Below are 7,500 nucleotides of genomic sequence, written 5' to 3' on the forward strand. Positions count from 1 at the left end.
TAAGAAAAAGGAGGATAAGGAGAAAGAAGGGGGAGAGGAAGAGGAGCAGGAAGGAGGAAAAGTAAAAGGAGAATAAGGAGAAAGAAGAGGGAGAGGAAGAGGAGAAGGAAGAGGAGGAGAAGGAAAGAGAGGAGAAAGAAGAGGAGGAGGAAGTGAAGGTGGGTGGAGAAGGAAGAGATGAAGAAAGAAGAGGAGGGGAAGCAGGAAGAGGAGTAGTAAGAGAAGGTGGGCGGAGAAGGAAGAGGAAGAGGAGGATGAGGAGGAAGAAGAGGATTAGGAGAAGGTGGGCGGAGGAGGAAGAGGAGGAGGAGGAGGAGGAGGAGGAGGAAGAGGAAGAGGAGGAGGAAGAGGAGGAGGAGGAGGAGGAGGAGAAGGTGGACGGAGAAGGAAGAGCAAGAGGAGCAGGAGGAGGAGGAAGAGGAGGAGGAAGAGGAGGAAGAGAAGGAGTAGGAGAAGGTGGGCGGAGAAGGAAGAGGAAGAGGAGGAGGAAGAGGAGGAGGAAGAGGTGTAGGAGGAGGTGGGCGGAGAAGGGAGAAGAGGAGGAGGAAGAAGAGGAGGAAGAGGAGGAGGAATAGAGAAAACGACAAGCAGGATATTGCGAAGTTTTGTGATTCTTGACTTCCTGGCGACGACTTGGTCGAGGCTCATCAAGACTTCGTGAAACTCTGAAGTTCTCCGGGAGACTCACGACTGCCCTTCTCACGCTTGGACAGGAGATTCTAATGTTGGAAAAACCCTCACTAGCTAAGCATCTCTATACATGTATATATATATATATATATATATATATATATAAACATATATCTATGTATATATATATATATATATACATATATATGTATATATATATATACATATATATATATATACATATATATATATATATATATATATATATATATATAAATATATTGTGGCATGATGACAGGTGTGTGAGTGGTAAGAACGGAAATTAACGATTGAGAATGCGACTTTATTCCTGACCGGTTTCCCCTTATGAGGTTTCTTCAGAGGTAATAATTTACAGAACGTGAATGCATTGGTATTTAAAGGAAGTTGGTGTGACCCATGGGGGATGCGGGGTGAGAATCTGCGTGTTGATTGGTTCGTTGATTAGGTCGGGTCTGGTGCGCGTCGGGTGGGTGGGAGCTGTCTGCTTCTGTGTGGTCAATTGTCCCAAGGCGTATTTGGCGGAATGTTATGCAATTTTAATATCATCTGTTCTATTGTTGATGCAATCGTTGGTGTTTATGCATATCGCTTTTAATGTTTTTTCTTTATGGTCTGCTTGTTTGGCTCCACTGAGGTAAATGCAGTTTTTCTTCAATGTGGTTTATCCAGGCGTTTGTTTTGCGGTGGTGACGGACATCAGCTCTGTGTTCGTATAGTCGTCTGTTTAGCCTCTTGTAGGTTTCACCACAGTAGGCAAGGTTGCACAATGAGCAGGGGATTTTGTACATGATGCTGTTGGGTCGGGGGGATTTTGTCTTTTGTTGTTTCTTGTGTCGTGTATTTTCCTCTGTCTGGTATTGTTCTGATTCCTATGGGGTTTAATTTCTTGGTTAGTAGGTGGGTTAAGTCTGATGATGGTGCTATGAGGAGGATATTTTCATTCTTGGTTTGTGGTTCTTCGATGTTTCTTTGTTTAATTTTTTTATCCTTGTGTAGAGCTTGGGCGATGATACCAGTTGGGAAGCTAAGTGTTTTAGATATCCGTCACTACCACAAAAACAAACGCCTGGATAAACCACATCGAAGAAAAACTGCATTTACCTCAGTGGAGCCAAGCAAGCATTCTACATGAAAATCTAAGCAGACCATAAAGAAAAAACATTAAAAGCGATATACATAAACACCAACGATTGCATCAACAACATAACAGATGATATTAAAATTGCAAAACATACCGCCAAATACGCCTTGGGACAATTGACCACACAGAAGCACGTAGCTCCCACCCACCCGACGCGCACCAGACCCGACCTAACCAACGAACCAATCAACACGCAGATTATCACCCCGCATCGACCATGGGTCACAGCAACTTCTTGTAAATACCAACGCATTCACATTCTGTAAATTATTACCTCTGAAGAAACCTCATAAGGCGAAACAGGTCAGAATAAAGTCTCATTCCCATTCGTGTAATTTCCATTCTTACCACTCATACACCTGTCATCATGCCAATATATGTATATATATATATATATATATATATATATATATATTATATATATATATATATATATATATATATATATGGGGGTCAGGGGTGCCCCAACCCCCAGAATTTTCTTCATTACATAAACCGCAACACCAAACTATCGATCCTCTACACTTAGTATCGCGTCATCCTATACTTACTAAGCACTTAGTCAAGACATGCTTAGCTAGTGAGGGTTTTTCCAACATTAGAATGTCCTGTCCAAGCGTGAGAGGGGCAGTCGTGAGTCTCCCGGAGAACTTCAGAGTTTCACGAAGTCTTAATGAGCCTCGACCAAGTCGTCGCCAGGAAGTCAAGAATCACAAAACTTCGCAATATCCTGTTTGTCGTTTTCTCTCTTCCTCCTCCTCTTCCTTCTCCGCCCACCTTCTCCTTCTCCTCCTCTTCCTCTTCCTCCTCCTCCTCCTCCTCCTCTTCCTTCTCCTCCCACCTTTTCCTACTCCTTCTCCTCCTCCTCCTCCTCCTCTTCCTTCTCCGCCCACCTTCTCCTACTACTCCTCTTCTTACTTCCCCTCCTCTCTTTCCCTCTTCTCTTCCTTCTCCGCCCACCCTCTCCTACTACTCCTCTTCTTACTTCCCCTCCTCTTTTTGTCTCTTCTCTTCCTTCTCCGCCCACCTTCACTTCCTCCTCCTCTTCCTTCTCCTCCATTTCTTTCTCTTCCTCTTCCTTCTCCTCTTCCTCTCCCTCTTCTTTCTCCTTATTCTCTTTTTACTCCTCCTCCTCTTCCTCTCCATCTTCTTTCTCCTTATCCTTCTTTTTCTTCTCTTCCTCCTCCTCCTTTTTCTTCTTCTCTTCCCCTTCTTCTTTTTCCTGCTCTTCCTCCTTGTCCTCCTCCTTATTTATCCTCCTCCTTCTTTATCTTCCTTCTACCCCTCCTCCTCCTTTTCCTTCTTATTCCTAGCCTCCTTCTCCTCCTCCTCTTCCTCCTCCTCCTCCTCCTCTTACTCTCCTCTTCCTCCTCCTTCTCCTCCTCTTCTTCCTCCTCCTCCTCCTCCTCCGCTGAACATGTAAACATCGCCACTAGATCAAGAGAAATTTGACGAAATCATTACATAAGAACATAAAAGACTACAGAGGACCCTAAGGACTACACTAGTCAATTCCATGTCCATTACCACCTGTCATCACCACCCATATTGTTGTCTTCATATCCTTTGTTCTGGCTGACTACAGGAGACTCAAATCAGCTCATTGGCTGCCGACTTTGTTTTTCTTTACACGAGTAGAATGAGCTGACGGCTGACAGAATGATATTTCTAAAGTAAGACGTTCTGTGGACTTTGTCTTTACAATCATAATTTATCAAAATAATTATTTATCAATCTTTTATTATTCATTTATTTATACTTTACTTATTTACATATTTCTATCTCCTTTTATTTTGTTACTATCTATTTATCTATTTATATATTTACGTATATAGTTTTTTATCTTTATTTAATTGTCTATTTATTCAAATGATTATTTTTATCTATTCTTGTCTATTTATGTATCTATCTAATTATTCATTGATGGATTGTTAGATTGCTTATTCATTTATCCATTTTTATTTATCTATATTTACATGCTAACTTTTATTTTTATCATTTATTCTCATTTGTCTTTTGTTTTTTATACATTTTTTCATGGATGTAGTTTTTTATTTCTATTTTTTTATTATCGTAATTATTATTATTTTTCACTTATATATTTATTTAATAATTAAGCCCATTTTTTCGCCAGGCGATTCTATTCCTGTCTGTGAAGCTATAAAGCTTAAGCTGTACTCAATTTGATTAATTTTATTTCGACCTTAGTCAGGGTGAATAAAAAACGAATTTCTAATTCCTTACATAAAGTTAATTATAGGCGATTAAAATTGATAACAGTTCAGAGAGAGAGAGAGAGAGAGAGAGAGAGAGAGAGAGAGAGAGAGAGAGAGAGAGAGAGAGAGAGAGAGAGAGAGAGAGAGAGAGAGAGAGAGAGAGAGAGAGAGAGAGAGAGAGAGAGAGAGAGAGAGAGAGAGAAAGAGAGAGGGAGAGAGAGAGAGAGAGAGATCGCCATTAAACCTTTAGGTTTGGTTATTAAACCAGAAATTGAAAAGGTTTTAGAGGTCATTTAGATAGAATGTGGTATGTAGAATTCACACACACACACACACACACACACACACACACACACACACACACACACACACACACACACACACACACACACACACACACACACACACACACACACACACACACACACACACGACTCGATGGTGCAGTTGATAGAGTTCCCGACCACCACTACGACGGCCCGGGTTCGAATTCCAACCAGGGCTGAAATAATTTCAGTATCGCTACGCTGCGGTCGTTACTCCAACTATCGTGAGCGGGGAGTAGGGTGTGTGTGTGCGTGTAAGATCACAGCATTACCCATAGATCGGTACTGTTGGCACAATTACTCCTTCATATAACCTCCTCTTAGCATCCATTTCCAGATGTCTTATTACACTTTTTAATCCACTAAGGCATTTACTCGCTTCTCTCAATCTACATTCTACCTCCACCCCCACTCCTCCCTTTCCTGCCACATTCGCACCCAAGTATCTAAAACTATCCACTTCTTCCAGTCTCTCACCCTTAATGCTCACTTCCAGCCTGCTGTCACTCTCTCCCCTTGTACATCTCATCACCTTATGATGCCCACATTTAACTTCAGCTTCCTTCTTTCACACACCTTCTCAGACTCTGTCGCTAACTTCCTCAATCCCTCCTCTGATCCTGCTACAAGCGCAGTGTCGTCAGCAAAAAACAACTGGCTTATTTCCTACTTTTCTCCATTCTCTTTAATCATCTCCAACCCCTGACCCACTACCCTTGCATTCACCTCTCACACCACCCCGTCCATGTATAGATTGAACAGCCAGGGCGACATAACACATCCCTGACGAAGTCCCACCTTTACCTCAAACCATTCACACTCTCCATTTCTAATCCTAACACAAGCTCTACTACTCTCGTAAAAACTCTTGACTGCTCTTAACAGCTTTCCTCCTATCCCATATGTCTGCAGTACCTCCCACAATGCCTTCCTGTCTACCCTGTCCTAAGCCTTTTCCAGATCCATAAAAGCCCCCAAAATATCCTTACCTTTTCCTATAGCGTTCTCACATATCTGTCTTACCACAAAAGTCTGATCTTCACAACCCCTACCTGTCCTAAAACCACACTGTTTCTCACCAATTACTCCCTCTGTTCCTCTCCTAATCCTCTCAATCAATACCCTCCCATAAGCCTTCCCGACTACACTCAACAAGCTGATCCCTCTGAAACTACTACACTCACACTTGTCCCCCTTTCCCTTATAAAGCGGAACTAAACAGGCACTCCTCCAGTCCTCCGGCACTCTACCCTCTCTTAAACAAACATTAAATAACTTCACCAGCCAGTCCACCATAACTATACCTCCTTTCTTTAGACATTCTGCATGGCATCCATCCAACCCAGGCGCCTTGCCTGCTCTCATCATCTTAACAGCTGCTTTCACTTCATCCTTCCCTATTTCTCCTCCCTTTTCCTCACTCATCACTCTCATTTTCTTAGCGCTTCCCACTGCAACTATCTTTCCCTCCCTATCCTCCTTCGCATTTAGGAACTCCCTAAGATACTCTGCTCACCTTCCTCTCACTGCCTTCTCTTCCATTGTCATCTCTCCATCTGTACCTTTTACCTTTTCTTCTATACTTGATTCGCCTCCCCTTCCTCTTTTAATTTCTTTCCAAAACCTCTTTTTATTACTTTCAAAATTTTCTGTCATAATCTTACCCCATTTCACATCTGCTCTCCTCTTTACTTCCTTTATCTTATGCTTAACTTCCCTTCTCCTTACTTTGTACCTCTCATACGATTCCCTCGTCCTAATTTATAGCCAATCTATGAATGCCTGTTTCTTCTCTTCTACACCCTTCTTTACTTCCTCATCCCACCACTTACTACTCCTCCTTCTATTTCATCCCGCCCTCCTTGTTCCACACACCATCTTTGCACACCTTATGACTCCCTCCTTGAACCATCCCCATTCCTCCTCACTCTTAGTTTTACTCTATCCTTCACTCCCTCCCACTCCTCTCTCAGCTTCTTCTTATACTTATTCTCCTTTTCTTTCTCATTTAAGCAGTTCACTCTAAGTACCTCCCTACCTTCTGCCCTTTTCCACCTATTCTCCACTCTCAATTTACCTTCTACCAGAAAATGATCTGATATTCCCCCACTCTCTCCCCTTAGAACATGTACATCCTTAACTCTTCCTACCATATGAGTGGCCCAAAAACGGAACCCTGAGGAACTACTCTCGTATCATTTTTCGACCTAGAAGTTTTGCTATTTAGAACAACTTCCTGTTTTCGATCGTTTAACCAATTACTAGTCCAAATTAATAGGCTACCACTTATTCCGTGCGAAGCAAATCTAGTAAGTATTCTTTCGTGGGGGACGGTATCAAAAGCTTTTGCAAAGTCTAGATATATTGTATCTATATTATTTCTCTTGTCTTAATTCGAGATGACTGTGATGTAGAATTTGCATAAGTTAGTCACGCAAGAACGTTTCCGTCTGAATCCATGCTGGCTATCATTTATCAGTTATTTTCTAAATGGTGTTCGATAGCATCTCTGATGATAGTTTTCATTTTCATAATTTTTTCTACGATTGAAGTCAAGCATACAGGCCTCTAGTTATTTGGTTTCTTTTTGTCACCTTTTTTTAATATGGGACTAACGTTGGCTATCTTCCATTCTTTTGGGACATCTCCGGATATGATGGACTTCTTGAGAATGATTTCCAATGGAACAACAATCTCATTTTTCATTTCCTTTAAGATTCTTGGACGCCAACCGTCAGGCCCTGGTGTTTTATTAACTTTGATTATCTATACACCTTTTGATTTTTTCTTTTTTTATATTTACCGTAGTAAGTTCACCCTAGACTTTTTACAGGTTTCAGTTTAGAGTTCAATGTGAGGTGTTTCGTTTACGAATACTGAGCTAAAATAGTTGTTTAAAATAGCACACATTCCTTCATTTGAATATTCAAGTTGACCGTCAGCAGGTAATAGTGAACCAATGTGATTCCTAATAACCTTTTTATCTCTAATGTAACTATAAAATTATTTGGGATCCTCTTTTGGATTTATCAGCGATATTCATTTCGTATTGTTGGTTTCGTTTTTTTATTGTCTTTTTTTAAATCTCTCTGTATTATTACGTATCTTTGATAGTCATTAGGTGCACCCGAGCACTTGTAATAAG

At 41.2% G+C, this 7,500-nt stretch overlaps 1 protein-coding gene across 1 annotated transcript in view; it reads left to right on the forward strand.

Annotated features, from left to right (window-relative positions):
• LOC143038622 (uncharacterized) overlaps positions 1-7,500 on the forward strand; it is a 439,001-nt gene that overhangs the window by 192,134 nt on the left and 239,367 nt on the right. The gene's annotated exons all lie outside the window — the stretch shown is intronic.

The sequence above is a fragment of the Oratosquilla oratoria genome, chromosome 24, assembly GCF_046742065.1.
Source record: "Oratosquilla oratoria isolate Oo_2021 chromosome 24, ASM4674206v1, whole genome shotgun sequence".
NCBI classification, from domain to species: Eukaryota; Metazoa; Arthropoda; class Malacostraca; order Stomatopoda; family Squillidae; genus Oratosquilla; species Oratosquilla oratoria.